The sequence below is a fragment of the Aythya fuligula genome, chromosome 5, assembly GCF_009819795.1.
Source record: "Aythya fuligula isolate bAytFul2 chromosome 5, bAytFul2.pri, whole genome shotgun sequence".
Lineage (NCBI taxonomy): Eukaryota > Metazoa > Chordata > Aves > Anseriformes > Anatidae > Aythya > Aythya fuligula.
The window spans coordinates 46,097,443-46,113,335 of NC_045563.1; the positions used below are offsets into that span (position 1 = coordinate 46,097,443).

General features: G+C 46.1%; 1 protein-coding gene across 1 annotated transcript in view; it reads left to right on the forward strand.

The window, feature by feature from the left end:
- TSPAN4 (tetraspanin 4) overlaps positions 1–15,893 on the forward strand; it is a 394,615-nt gene that overhangs the window by 73,437 nt on the left and 305,285 nt on the right. The gene's annotated exons all lie outside the window — the stretch shown is intronic.

Here is a 15,893-nt window from a genome sequence, read left to right on the forward strand (position 1 = left end):
ACAGGAAAGTGAAGCTGGTTGCAGGGGCTTGATGGAAGTGACAATAGGAGGCACACACTCTTGAGTCATGTTTGTTTTATAAATGAGGTTTAGTGTGCAGCGGAGAGGCACAAATTCTGTTGGCTCTCCAGGATCCTTCTGGCTCTGTTTAGGTATTCTCCTCTACAGAGTGACTCTGAGATGCTGAACTGAGGCTAGCTGGAAACAGTTCTGTTCAGCAGAGAGGGCAAGGAGCTGTGGTCCTGTTGTGCGTCCATCCGTGGCTGCAAGGAAGGAGGATTCACCTGCATTGCAAGCATTAATCAATATGTGCAAATAACATTTACTTTTCAGCAAACCACATTTCGACCACCCTCAGTCTTCTCTTTAATTTATAGCTACTCCAAACCTCAGTTGTGCACCTCCCTGTTGGCGTCCCCCCAGCCCCACGAGGATGCTGTCCAACCAAAACTGGAAACAGCTGCTCTTTGCGGACACTGAGCACTCAGTTTTGATTCCCTGCTTTGAAAGTGGTGGGAAGCCAGTGAGTGAGTGGCAAATCTGGCCATCTAGCAAATGAACAAAGACATTCAACACACCGGCATTTCTCATGATGAAGTAGAGCTCTGATGGGAAGAGAGCAGCAGCAAAGAGTCGTTGGTGGGGAAATTTGGCAAGTTAAATGTTTTTGGATGTTTTAATTGGATAGGTTGGGAGACAGGGAGAGAGAAGATGATACTGGAAACAAGTCATGGAGCCCTGGGAATGGGGATGGAAAGTAATTGTAAACATGACCAGCAAAATAATCTACTTCATGAGCAAATCCTATTTAAATGTAAATTGCCTAAAGTGGTTTTTTTATTGGAATTTTTAGCAGCATGATGTAGAAAGACAGAAGTACTTTTCCTCTTGGTCAAATATGTGATGCAGACAGCTGTAGAGAGCTATAAGGACCCCACATCTCTCTACCTCCTCACACATTCTTCTTTCCTTTAGACTCCTTGGAGCCGTTCCCCGCAGCAGTGCTTCCAGGTAGTGACAGCTAGGATGTTCACTTCAGTCACCAGAGCTCTGTCAGGGCCAATTAGCATCCTAATGACTGGCATGTACCATCTTGATAACATTCAGCCTGTGCTTTGTACCTGGGGACCTAGCCTCTTAAGAACCCATCTTGTTTCATTTGGACCATAGCAGTTGTATAAGCCTGTTTAAAAAAAAAAAAAAAAAGATAAAAATTTCCATTTCATCTTGTCTTCTGAGTCCCAGGGGCTTTGGCACAGAACAAATATACTGTCCTTTCCTTTAGCTGGAAATGATGAATCTGGGCTAGGGAGAGGGGAGCTGAATCAAACAGCTGCTCTTACAGGTACTGAGGACCTGGGGTCAAAGCCTCAGCTGAGGTTAAGCAACGCAGCACGCGTTCTTTCGAGCTGCATTGAATAAAACAATCAGAGGCAGTCTTTAAACATTAAATACCTGGCCAGTATCAGGGCTAGGCTGGTACTTTCCTGGAATTACAGCTACCTGTTGTTTGGCTGTCTGCTGCCAAATCTGCTTCGCGGTGGACTAGCATCAGCAGTCAAAACTGTGCTTTTGTCCGTCAGTCAAAGCAGGGCCGAGCGCTGTGCAGAGACCTTTCCCAGCAGCACGGACCAGGGCATGCAGCTGAGGTGGTTCCAGGGAGATTTCACAGCTGCTCGGCAAGGTCAGTGTGTTGGAGAGGCCGGGGTGTAAACCTGCCACGCCGGCAGCCTTTTATCAGCACTGAGGCTTTGTGCTGCGCCCTGCCAGGCTGCAGAGGGAGCAGGGCCTTGGCGGTGGCAGCTAAATGCTGCCATGTGAAATCACCCCGCTTCTGGGCTGTGTTGTATTGCTTGGGGACAACACGCTTTTCCAGAGAAACTCGTGCATCTCTCCTGACTCCCAGTCCTAAACGGCAGAGCTCTCCTTGTTAAGGTGGCATTGCTGTGTAACCCTGCCCCACGTCCTAGCTCTTCAAGGGCTTTAATGAAGCGCTGCGATGCTGGAGCCAGCTGGCTGGCACACTGTTAGAGCTGGCACAGCCACGCTAGGTCATCTGGAGGGAGAGGTCAGCAGTTTAATGGTCCTTCGGAGAAGCCAAATAGCCTGTGATGCTAAATCAGAGAGAAGTGGCTGCAGGCAGCGTGTGCGGTGGCTGGACTATAGCTGCAGCAGGGAGGATTTGTTTACAGTGAGCCTTTCACTGGTGGTGTGAAACTTTAACATAGCATTGTTTGAAAAAAAAACAAAACCACCATTGCTAAGATTTTGAGGACACACAAGTTGCATTCCCTATTAGAGACAGCAAATCCCAAGTGTGAACTCTGGAGACTCAGTGAGCAAGAAGTGTTGCTGCTGTTATTAAGGCCATAAGTATTCTTGAAAACACATGCAAAAAAAATACCTCTTCCACCTCCCGGCCCAGCCTGTGAGGCTGAAAGACAGCACATTAACATATCCACATGGTGCATATGTTATTCTAAAAGTTGCTGTGAGAATTTTGTCTTTTCCTGAATTCTTTGTATGGTGTTTGCATTTTCTATCAGCATGCTGTCATATCACTATGACAACTACTGAAATTACGATCTTAGATGTGATCTTCTGAAGCATCACAAGAGCTTGATGGCTAAGAAGGCTGCGGGTGAGGGACTGACAGGAAGACTGATGTTCATTCAGGTATTGGCATATACCTCAATCTCTTCTGGACGTGTCACCTGGAGACCTAAACCTGTGTCCTGGAGCCTATTTTCAGAAATGCCACTTGGAATATCGCAGGAGCTGTCACTGCCTGGTTGGTATGCACTGAGCCTGCTTTCACTGTGCTTGAGGTGTAGAGCTACGAACAAACTGCAGAGCTGACTTACTACATCCATATGCAGTACCCAGGACTAAAGGCACTCCTGAGATGGCCTATTTGAACTCTGCCTTTTCCGTTCTCTTGTGCGCATGGCTTCATTGCTTTTTGGGTAGATAGCTCTGAGGCTCGAGCCCCCTGTGTCCCTCTCTTGTGCGTTCCTCAATCTGACAGTATCGGGTTTGAGATTGCACTATACTGCTTTCTCCAGATCTTCTTGTATTAAGCCCTACTCACAGTCAAACCTGGAGACCCAAAGCTTTGTAATTAAAAACCATCTAAAATGTAACCTCCCATAAAGAGATTACTGTATAATGATCTCTGTCAAGAAGCTTAGGTGCTTAGTAAAGTGTCAAAACTGGGAGAGTTGGATGAGCTGACGTAACAGATACTAACGGGGCAGTTTGTCCCTGCAGTAGGGATATGCACCTACCCCTGACTGGGAACTGTTCTGCCTCAAACCCAAAGCAGGGAAGGCAGCTAGCTGTCTGTGGCCGGTGTATCAGGTGGGAAGTGCCCTGTAAGCTCCTGGGCTAGGCTTCAGGGGCTCTGCTACAGAGGTTAACAACTTGGCACATGTCAGCAGGGGACTAGTTCAGTTCCCCACACCACACAGGGCAGAGCCGTAGTGGGAGCCTGAGCCAGCCTTCCTGTGCTGGTGGGGTTTCTCAGCCTTCAGTCATCTGTTTGCACAAGATTGAAGCCAGAGACTGAGAGGTAGGAAACTGAGGCCGAGGCCTCAGCTTATCCCTGACTGCCCTGGAAAACATAAATCTAGTTGATGTAACAGGACATATCTGTTGTAGCCAAATCACTTAGATCTGTAACTCTCACTTGATCTCAGGAGGATTAGGTGCCTATGTGGCTTTATATATCAAAACGTTCTGCTTCAGTTCTCCATTTGTGAAATCAATCAAATACAACCTCTTCTTTTCACCTCCCTGCCTGGCCGCATAAAGATGCCAGGGATTTATCCCGTGGATTTTTCTTTTTAGACAGCTGGGACACGCTCTCAGTTGGCTCTGTCAGTACGGGGTAACCATTGCCCTGTGTCAGAACAGATGTCTGCTGCTCAAAGCTTCTGCACAAGCACATGGGCAAAAGTCAAAGTCTGCAGCTCAAAGTAATGCGTGGTCACTGCTCTGGACACTCGGCTTTTCTGCTGGATAGGACAATTGCCAGAGATGGATGTAAGTTGCCAAAGCCTTTCTGGAGATAGCAAGCCTCGGGACTGTATGATCGCACCAGGCATTGCAAATGGCTGTGTGAAGACTCGAAGCGATGTGTTTTTGGAACACATTTATTCTCGGTGCAGCTCAGATCTTAGCTCAGTGATTAATTGCTTTAAATTTGAAAAAGACCTCTTTGCCCTGGTGTCAGAACGGGTTATAATCTAAATGGTCACTTGGAGGAGGAAACAAATATGTGATGAAAAAAGCATGAGCCAAATAACGCATAAAGAGAGTATGAAGAGCCGATACTTCCCGAAAGAGTCAAGGGTGCCTGAGGACTGGTGAAACAATGACTCCCTCCAGCATTTCCAAATATCTGATCCGTGCAGTTTTTTTAGGCTTGTAAAAACTTGTTTCTAAATCAAGGATTTTTTCATGTCCACTTCAATTAAACACTCTGGAGAAAAAAATAATCTTTGTTTCAACAGTTCGGCCTCCTTACCCTTTCCAACTAAGTTGTAGGAGCTTGAAATATCTGTTCCCAAGGCTCTCAGGGAGGAAACCTGCAGTCAGCTTTTCCAGCTGCAACAGATGGCTGCTAAAGAGGCAAAAAATTGGAGAGTCTAGGGTTAAACTTAAAGTTTGTACAAATACTTGAAAGATGCCATCACCCCGCCCCTCACAAAACTTATCTTCATTTCCGAGGCTGATTTTCATCCCAGCTGCAGTCTGTATTCTTAGTTCTGCACAACTTCATATCTAGGGGCTGATAAGGTCTCGTCCCAGCATCGTTACTGTAGATTAAACTTAAGAGCCATGTGATTTAGTATGAGAGCTGATTTTTGTCCTGAAAGCAAAATGCCCATTCTGGTGTTTGTGCTTTTGGAGGTACAGAGTAGGATGGCTCTACTCTGCCCACCCCTCCAGCCCCCATGTACTCTTTTCACTCATTCTGCGTGTGCACAGGAAACATTAGAGGTTTTTTATGAATCTGTAGAGTTAACTGATACAACTTGTGATTACTCGGCTAAACGTTACGTCGTCAATCTTGAAAATGAATGAGCAGTTAATAATTGATGCTTAGCTCTTTCAGTGAGGCCCTTGGGAAACCTGGATCTCCCCCTCTCTGTCAAGTGGGAGAGGCTTGCATGAGCTGTAGGGCTCTGTGTTGGTCCTGGTGTGGCATCAGTGCGTGATTTTTAGGCAGAGCCTTTTGGAGGAGTAAAATCCAGTCTGTCTGACTGCAGCTTTGTGCGTGTTGTGAGCGGAGCTGTGGTAACGAGCTTCTTAGCTGTAAGGTACAGAGCTGCCTAGCTTCGATCCTGCAGCTGCAGCAGGCTGAGAGGACACGTGAAAAGCTACGGTCAGATCTCGTGTCTCAGCTAGCACGCTGTTACTGCTGACTTGCTGTAATTTGGGGCTGGGGCTGAGGCCACAACACGTATCACGTTGGGCACGTCTGCGTTGTGGTGCGAGCCCTGGCACACGGTGGGAGCTGGCAGTTCTGCGGTGGCTTTGCATGAAGAATCACGTGGAGCGCTGCATTCAGTTAGCTCTGGGATAAGCAACAAGTGTCAGTGAGTAAAAAACTTCTGCTGTGTTAAAATCGTGTTCTGTTCTGGGTGTTTTCATTTGGTTGCAGGCCTGTTGTGAACCAATGCAGTGTGCCTGTGGCTGGTAAGGAGAGGACTTAGGAGCTTGGTGCTGGGAATGGTGGGGGGCTCTCTGTGCCTCTGGGCTTAGTGGCAGGACTGCCATGCAACCCGTTATGTGCTGAGCTCTGAAGGAACAGCTGCTGAGGTAAGGTGGTCAGGTTGCTAACAGGCAGCAGGAAAGACTTTTTGCTTTCTCCACTCTTGTTTTGCTGCTTGAGCTATGCATCATCCTGACCAAGAACTGACAAGCATCAGGCTGACTGGTTTCTGAGCCCCACTCCCCGCAGCCCTGGCTGGTGTAGGAAACAACAGGGGAGGAAGCATGGGGGAGTAGTGGTTAGACCACGAGCTTTGAGGACCAGGCTTTATCGTTGCAAACTAGATGAAAGTAGGTTGGTTTCTCTTCTGTGTCCTCGAGGGACGACGAAGAACTTAAATGCTGTCACTGGCTGCCTGAAGGCAGCTGTGCCCTTCTGGTCTGCTGTGGCTGGTTGGCTGCAAGCTCAGACGTGACTTAGAGCGCAGTTCTCCTAGGTTTTCTAAAGTTAAGACTCCAAGGCACGGTTCTGCAACAGCGATCTGCAAAATTTCTGGCTGCGCAGTTCATTCCAGCCTGTGTGGCTCCTGAGACAGTTCATTGTCTGTCAGAGCTGCACACTTTCTCTCTGTTCCAGGAATGTTTACAAATACTGTATTTCTTGCTTAATGCTTTAAACATCTTTTCCTCCACCTCCCAGGGCTTCCTTTTCCACTACCCAAGCGCAAAGTGCTTGTCTTCATTCTCGGAGCTCCTCGAAGCTGATCCCAGCCCTGCAGTGCTGAGACAGCCCCTTCCCATCTGCTCTGTCGGTCCCGAGGGTCGGTTTGTCAAGCTTTGCCATGAAGCTGCTTTGCCCTTTTCTTCCACGCCACCTCAGGCACCTGAGAGGTGAAGCAGTTAAGGGGCGATGGAGCTGACAACTCTTGTTCTCTTCGAAACTTTCCCGTAGCCCTCTCCTGTCAGCAACAAGCCGGGAGGTCGTAGAACCATGGAAAGGTTTGGGTTGGGAGGGAGCTCAAAGCCCATCCAGTTCCATGGGCAGGGACACCTCCCAGCAGCCCAGGCTGCCCCCAGCCCCATCCAGCCTGGCCTTGGGCACTGCCAGGGATGGGGCACCCACAGCTCCTCTGGGCAGCCTGTGCCAGGGCCTCACCACTCTGAGGAAATAATTTATTCCTTATAGCTTATCTAAATCTAATACTGGCCACCACGTGCTTGAGACAGCTCTCTCCTCCTCCGAAAGTGCAGTGAATTTGAAGGTTTGCAGAAGAGCACGTGCTTCCTCACCAGTGAGAGGAATGGAGCTAGCTGGGGTTTTGATGCGAGTAGCAGTGAAGGCCTTCCTGAAAGAGAATCTCTCCCCTCCTCTCCCATGGCAGACAACTCAATGGACTTATTTTTATCTCATTGTTTAGCATGCCTCAGTTGTTTGTATACTTTATAAAGCCTTTAAAGTGGGATTATTGAATAAACACCCTAATGTTGGACCCACGTGTTTCTCATGGCTGGCTTCACACAGATATTTTTTTCCCCTCTAATCTTTGTTTACAGGATGCAGTGTATTACATCCCCTCCCAACGCTTGCACTCCCCCAGCCAGAGCCAGAATCTGCTTCTAATGCTTTTTGTTTCGCTGACCATAGTCCTGTTCTAACGTGGGGATTACTTCCTTTTAATGTGGCGAGATGATATATCCAGCCCCGTTATTGATGTACGTGCACCAAAGCAAAGGGCCTGACTGAGGATCTGCGTGGGACTGTGAATCTTCCCATTGATTTTTCGATAGGTTTTGACTCTCCCTCTAATTGCCTGTCGTTCTTGGGGAACCTCTGCTGCTCTGTTTACTTTGCTCGATGAGATAAGGATCGTTCTGTTCCTCGGTGAGATGGATTTCCAGGCATCTCTTTTTTTCCACCTGTGCAAGGATCGCTATATTTTAGCAACCTGATGCTAATAAGTGCTGCAGCATTACTGGTGCCTTTGAGACAAAGCTAGTGCCACTGAGAGAAGTGAGACGTGCTGCAGCGCAGACCTCTTGTGCACGTCAGGCTCCTGCCTTCACCTCGGCCTTGCTATAGAAATGGGTGACCGTGGCTGTCCTCAATCTGCATCCAAACTCCCACAAATGTCACTCAAAGGAAGGCACAGCTATGCCATGTCGCTCCACCTTTTGCTTTTCTCTCCTATCTTTTATGCCCCTTTCTTGTCAGCTCTTGTGGCTTTTTCTCTGTGCTACTCCTTACCGTGTGTCCTGCTAGTATTTCTGTGGCTTCTTTACATGTGTTAAGCCTTTTTCTCCATGTTTTTTTTTTCCCCCACTGGTTTCTGCTCCCACCTATGTGAATGCCACTTTCTGAATAGCTCCTTGGTGTTCAGTGACTTGTTTTCCTCTCGTGTAGCACTGGACAGGCAGCTAGTCCTCCACAGCAGGGCTGAGGGGGTGCTTTGCCTGAGCATCCAGCCAAAGATCATCAGCTCAGTCTTCCCTGAGAGCCCAAGTGAAGGTTACAGGAGTAGGCTTTGTGCTAGAGCAGCTGACCAGTTTAGTCCCATTTCAGGCACTTTAGCTGGGTGTTCACAGGAAGAGATTACAGCCTGGTGAGCGTGAGGAACCAGGAGCAAAGCATGCAGAACCAAGGCCCAGTGACGTGCTTTGTGGCCTTGTTGCAAGGTCCTTGCTCCTATTTTGAGCACAGGGCACTCATGTACTCCTCTAGTTCAGCTTAAGAGTCTAGGTTGCCAATTGTGAGTACTGAAAGCAATTAGGTATGTACTGACCCCTGAAGGAATACCTCTACCTGAGCAAACAAACTGTCTCTGGATGCCCCAGTGCCCTTCCTAGTGGTAGAAGGGAAGTGGCCGTGGTCATTGAACCTTCCAAACCTGCCTTTGTGACTCTTGGGTGCTTACAAGCCTGCACGTTGGTGTCTGAGTGACTGCCCCATGTCACAGACCCAGCCGTGGCAATGCCTCGTCCTTGGTATCCCCACCGAGACTTCATGGTGACCCTACCCTCAGGAAGCACCGAATGCATACCTGCAGACCCATTTTCTGTCTTGGTGTCCTGAGGGACAGTGCTGTGGTGTTTGCTGATTGGAGTCGTGCCTGGAAAATCTTTCTGGGCGTCTCAGGAAGTAGCTCAGAAGTCTTGATTATTTCTTAGGGAAGTTTAGCTTCCGCAGACTCTGAATCTTATCTGTAGCCCATGTTAATTTATTGCATTTATGTATTGAGCAGGCTGCATTCAGGATGTCAATTGAGTGGAGAGATGATTTAAAAACATGAAGTGTTCTGGAGATAGATTAAACTTTTTTTTTTTTCTTGTTCACTATTTCATATCTCTCTTCCTGCCGTGAAAATTGAAACTGCAAGTATTAATAAATTAATTGACATATTTGCTGGTCTCATTGCAACAATGCAGCCAATCCACAAGCAGTCAGATAATAAGTCATAACTTCAAAAGCAGGAGATTTTTTAAAATTGGGAGGTTATTTCACAGTGCTGGGTTTTATTTTTAATTTGTCTTCTGCTTTATGACCATTTAGGGTTAGAATTCGTAGGCTTTTTTCCCCTCAGTCAGGGGAAGCAGAAACTTAAATTTCTTTTTTGTTTCCCTTTTCTAAAAGACACAGCAGTTATCTTCAAGAAGAAGAGAGATTTATAACAATAGTAAAAGTTGACAGATCTACAGCTTTCTCTGTATCCTTTCTGTTGTGATTTAAATTCCTTAAAGAAACAGCTCCCTGTGAGTAGCAAATAGATAATGTTAACTCAGGATTCTCAAAGCAGATCCATAATTGGCACTGTCTTCTCCCATCTTTCTTTCTCTTTTCTTCTGTTACCTCTTATCAAACTCTGATGTTGTTGCAGTGGCATGAGCCACCACGTCTCAGCGACCATGCACCAGGACAGCAGCGCTTTGGGCAGGAAGACTGGGCAAGGTACATTCCAAAAAACCTCCTCAAAATGCATTTTTCAATGTCTTGTGTTGTTTGATTCCAGCCACTTGCATTGGAGAATTATTGTCTGAATGTGTTGGAGCTTTAGTGTTGCACTAGGGTCTGGTACTACTGAACTGTGATGGTGTTATAGATCTTGGAAACATTAGCACGGTGTTCAGAGGTGATTAAAGAGGCAAATAAAATAAAAAATTTTGTTCTGTGCATAAATTCATGAATCTCTAGACTGATCAGTCTGGCAAAGAGGTAGATGAGAGGTCACAAGAGAAGGCTAATGAAATCATAAGGAAGAGAAGATAAATTAGGGAGTGATTGTTCACCGTCTCATAAATCAGATATTAGAAGCCATCTAATGAAGTAAGAAGTATTACTTAAAAAAAAATAAAATTAAAACCTATTTTTCTGCAACACAGAATTGAGGTGTAGAACTCATTTCTACAGCATGTTCCTGGGGCTGTTAGCATGCATGGGCTAAAAAATCATGGAGGAGAGATTCACGGACTATTAAAAGATGATAGTTCAATCCCAGCCTCTAGCTGAGGAGCCGTAGGCTTTTGATAGCTGGAAAATTTCAAGGAAAAGGTTGCACCAGGAGGAAGATTGCGCTACCATCTCCAGGTTTCTGGTTCTTGCCCTTGTCACTTCTCCCAGTTTGACATTTGGGAGCAAACGGGGGCTGGCCGGACCCGCGTGTGCCCGTTCCCTTACCCAGCAGGGTATGGGCTTGGCTTCTCCTGTTGCTGGTTACTTGGTTGTGCAAAGTGCTGAGCAGCTGTAGGGGGCTGGTAAGGCAGAGCTGCCGGTGGGATGGGCACATTCCCAGCCTCACCGCGTGTGCACACAGCTTTTCTGGAGGGCCTTTCTGGGTAACCAGACTGCAGCTGTTTTGTTCCAGTGGGCTAGGGTCTTGATGCAGATTGCATCCAGAGAAATCCAGGGAGATGCGCTTATAAGGATCCCCACTAGTTGTCGCTCGATCCCTATTTTAAAGCTGACTTCGACACCGATTCGAGCACTTCGCTTCTGGAAAAGCTTCGTGTGCCGGCCCCAAACAACAGGCATCTGTGGCAAGCATTGCCACGGGTCTTTCTACAGCGTGGCGATAGAGGGATCTGATTAAATCGTTAAGATGGCAACCTCAGAGAGTTTGAGTAACTCTTACAAGGGCTGCACTAGTGTGGGACATGAGGCATCAGCTGCTGTTTGCACCCTGAGTGATGGTTCTTCTCCCTGGAGAGGTGATAGCCTCAAGGGACATGTTCCCTCCAGGAGGAGGAGAAGCTACAGAAGAACGAAAAGGATGTGGCAGTGCCTCAGTCACCTTGGTTTTAGGTGTTGATAAGGGTTTCCTTGGATGCAAGTCAGCAGGACTGGTAAGGAGTGTGCTGGCAGTGATGAGAAGGAAGAGGCTCTGGAGAGGTGCCACGTGGCTTGTTCCCAGGATGATTTCCTTCCTTTGAATTCTTCCAGTTAAAACTACAGATGCTTGTTCACTGTGCATGTAAACTGTTTTACAGGTACACCTTTCCTGTTTTCATTTCTTGGCGCTTACAGTCAAAGCCACCCCGAGTTTGAGAAGAAGAATACATTTCATAAACTCTGTAAGCATCTTATTTCTTGTTCATCTTCAGCCCTGCCTGTCACAGGTCCGTGCTGAGAGCACACGTGCTTTATTGTTTGCGTTGGAGGTGGCGTTGTGTCGAACGAATCCCGTTCTGTACCAGCTGATGCTTGGCGCTGCGAAGATAGGAAGGGGGAGAAGCTGCTTCCCTTGAAGAGTTTGCAGCCTGAGTGAATCACGGGAAGATGCAAACGTGTCACTGTTCAGGCTTGTAATTTCTTGTTAATGTAACAAAACTCTTTTGTCCTTCTTTGTTTTGACATCTGTCTGCCATCTCTCTTTGTCAGCCTTGTCTTGGCCTGTCCCACTCCACAGAGAGGTGCAAGACCCAGTCAATAATAATAATATTAATATTAATACCTGGGGACACTGTGGAGCTGTGTGTTCAGCTCAGGCAGTAGAAGCTCCCTCTTCTCTATGGAAGGAGGAGGTGGACAAGAGCTGTCTGTCTGGCAAGCTCATAAGGAAAACACGTGCCTGTCTCTACATGCTTTGGCTTCAGTGAACGTGTGATTTGAGGCAGTAGTCAGTGATGGAGTTCAGTGAGCTAGAGCAGCTAGGACGTCATCTGCCCCCCTCCCACATGCTTGCTTTGTCCGTAAATATCGTTCTGAGCTCCAGCACGTGCACTCTGGGAGCCAGGATGGGATACAGCTAAAGCAGCCTGCGTCGTGTGATGAGAGAGTCTGGTGCCCGTTTGTTCCCACAAAGCAGTTTCTGCTTCCTATCTCAGCGCTTAAATAGCAGGAGAAACTGCAGGAGGAAAAAATACATTTTTCAAGATTTTTTTTTAAATGAAATGGGAAGGATTAGCTTTTCAGTGACTTGTTCATCGCACCAGTAAAACTGTTGTTCTGACTGAATTATTGCTACAAAACTTTCATAGAAGGTATTATTTTCTCCCTTCCTCCCCTTCTCCTGAAATAGAGGAACAAAAATCAGCTCAAACTGGATTGCTCTCAAGGTTTTTCTCCTTCAAGGTTAGAGCATGTTTGTTTCCTGCCCCAGCCACGTGTTTGAGATCATTATGTGTGGGTTTGGAAATATTGTGAGCCCAGAGCATCAAAATGAGTGTCAAGGGAACAAGAGATTATTTTTAGACCAATGGGCAGAATGTTTGTGGTTCTGTATCGCAGTATTTATTATGTTTCATTTTTACACTGAGATCAAGCGTGCTAGGGATTTTTGTTTGCATGAGAAACGTGCCTTTTTATCTCTACTGTATCAGCCTATAATTTGCCTGCTTTGTTGAAACCTTTAGCTGATTGTCTAATATTTTTCTTCATTCTTCCATTTTGTAAGAACTAAAGAAAACCACGGAGACTGGGCAGTACCTTCCCCCATATTTTTCATTTTTAAATGTGGGAGAAAATGATCAGAAAATTCTTATTGCTCTTAATTGCCTTTTAATTATTTTACACTTTAATTAAGTCTCACCATTCCTCATTAAGAGTATTGTTCAGGAAGTGTGTTAATAATCCTGCAGAAGCAGCATCTGTGAAAGCTTTCAGTAGCTGTTGCCTTGGCAAGGAGGATTGCCACTAATGTAAGCAAATAGCACACAGTGATGTTTGCTGTTCTCTTGTCACCTGGGCTGGCCTCAGGGGAGCTGTGGGGCAAAAGCTAAAAATCCAAATTTATAGAACAGCTCAGAAACAAGTTCCTGAGGCTGGAGCAGCCCATCCTGGAGATGATTATTGTGCTCATAACGTGACCTTTTTCATGGTTTATGCTGCACAGTTCAGAAGCTTTCTTCGCCAATTTGATGGCTTTGTTGATCCAAGCCACTTCATAATAAACCCAGAGAGGTTCCAGACAGTGACTTCTTAGGTGCTTACATCACGTCTCCTGTGGTGGCAAAAAGTCTCAGTCAGGGATCAATGCATGCATGAGGCAACTTGCCCAAGCCTGCCCACGTACATGGGGGAGAAAGGTGCTGCTGCCAAGGCCAGAGCTGGAGGAGCTGATGCTGGGTGTGACCTAGGTGTAGTCAGACCTGGGGAGGGGGTCACTCAGCTCGCTCACTCACTCTTCATTTTAGCAGTTGCACAAAATTTAGATCCACCACAACCAGACCTCGGGTTCAAGTGAAGAATTCCTGTGTCACTGTAACACAAAGAATAAAGCATGTGGCAAGACAGCCTCAGCTGTGAGCGAATTGAAAGCTTAAGGGTAACTTAGAAGAGAAGTTTGAGGAGCAGTTAAAATTTCCAGCCAAAGCCCATGCAGGAACAACATCTAGATAACTCGGTAGTAAGATAAGAGAAACCTGGGAAGTTGCAGTAACGCTGAGGGAAGCTTTATCAGCTTGTCCAGTACGCTGGACACTTAGCTTGATAGGGCATCACTGCAGAATTAGTCAAATGGAAGTGCACCTTCATGTGCTGCAGTTCAGCCCTCAGTGAAACAAGCCCGTATCTCCTTGATTGGCGCACCTAAATGATCAGTTTTTGCGAAGGTTAACGTTAGCCATAAGACCCACGTAAGTAAGTAGCTTAGCTCAAGGCATCACTCTGAGCGGGGTATAATTTGGTCGAGTACCTCGTGGTGCTCAGTCTCACGTAGGGTCAATCTCATTTCTCTGGCACAGAGAAGCCAAAAAGCTGTGCTGTCTTTGTGTGCCTCTCTGCAAGAAAACACGCAGTGTAGCACACTCCAGGGCTGGAGCCGTACACAACGCTAGCTCAACCTTAGTTGACATCTTGGGTATTCAGCTGTGAATAAATGAGAGTCTGCCTGTCTGTTCATGAGGGAATCTAGAAAATGAGGAACTGCAGTAATTAAAATCTTACTGGTGTGAAATCCTACTGAAAATACTTAGCATCTGCCATCCAGCAATTTTAAAATACTTAACAAGCTTTCAACTTTTTTATGAGGAGGAGAACATCAATGTCTCCCAGTTCACAGGAACTGGGATTGCAAAGGGCTTTCCCTAGCCACAGGCAATACAAAACAAAGAAGAGCTCTCTGAGGGTTTGCACAGTAACGTTGGAGGTCTTTCCATTCGTGCAGGCACAGCTACCACAAATGGCAGAGCAACGTTTTCCCTGCTGTAGGTTGAACATGAGCTTTAGAAATTTGTCAGTCAAGGAGAGACCAAGTGGCTTTCTCTGGAAGAAGTGGAGAGCCTTCTGCTGCTGTAAAAGAGGAGCTGTGACTGTAAATTCACTTCTTCCTTGCACAGATTTTTTTTTTCATGAGCAAAAGAGCAGAACCGATACAAGTTGATTCTTAAGGAAAAGCTTTTCCTCAAGAGTATAAGAGCACTTCTAAATTACAGCTTAGAGCCTTACTTAGCATGTAAACCATATCAACACGCCGTATGAAATGGCTTATTACAGAAGCATTCTTGAAAGCAGTCAGATCGGTAATAAAGTGTAGCTTGACCAAGATCTGGTTGAAAAGAATTGAATAATTGCTGCACGTTGAAGGTATTTCAAGTGGAACATAAAGCACTTTCTCACCTTCATGGAAATGTAGCATTTATGAGCATTTCACATAACCCTCTGGAAGCGTCTAGCCAGAACCTGCTTTCAAGCTTAGGTGGGATACCAGGGGAGATATTAGACAGGGATTTGGGGGTTATATTATAAATACTATGGAGGCACAGGCCTACATATTGATGGGGACTCTGGAAGACTGCAAGCAAACCCTGCGGAGGTTGAAGAGAAGATGATAAAGAAATTTAGCCTTGATAGAAGTCTCTGCTTTGCGTTCTGGTATGTTTTTTTGTAACACCCTGCTTACAAAATTGTACCTGGAAAACCAAATTATGCTTAGAGAAGTAATCTGGAGTTCTGCTGTGATGGATCTGGACTAAAACATTTAGTTAAAGCAGCGAGTGGGTACATGTGCTCTTCTTTAGCTTGATCTCATGGTTTTGCAATGGAGTTTTTCAAACCTATACAGAATTCATAGGAGTTCTGAATTTTAAACATTAAGCTGGCTTTATTTCACAAGAATGTTCATCATGAAGTCACTGAGATGTAGTTTATTTCAAAGATGCTGCAGATTAAATCCCTGATCGCTCATCAAATACTGCAGGTATTTACCTGAACAAAATAGGGTACTGGCTCTTCTTCCAGCTGAAGTGTCACTGGGGGGTGTGTGGGATGCGATGACCATTCCACAAGTCATGATACGAGTTTGAGGAGGGGAAGAGGACGTGGTAAAGCCCTTGTGTGAGACTTCAGGAAGGCTTTCTAAGCATGATGGTTTTAGTGTTGCTACAAGGAGTTTGTCCAAGATGCCTGAATGAAGACCCGCGTTATTCATTTATTATTTATAGACTTCTATTTGAAGATTTCTAGGTGGCTGGGTTCTGAGATTGGTGTTGTCCTTAAAGCGCTCAGCCTGGCAGTCAGAAGGTGTGTAGTGATAATTCATCAGGTGTAGTGAGCACAAATACATTTTTGACAGATGCAATTAAGCTGTGTGTCTTAGCAACATTTTTCTTAGCCACAGGTCAATGTTTTCTCCATTTATTCAGGGCTTTCTCCTAACTGACAAATGGTGCAAGACAGCTGTTTTAAAAACAGGACTCATTTCAGAGTCAGAGGTGAGAAAACACTTTTTGTTGTGTGTAATGGAAAG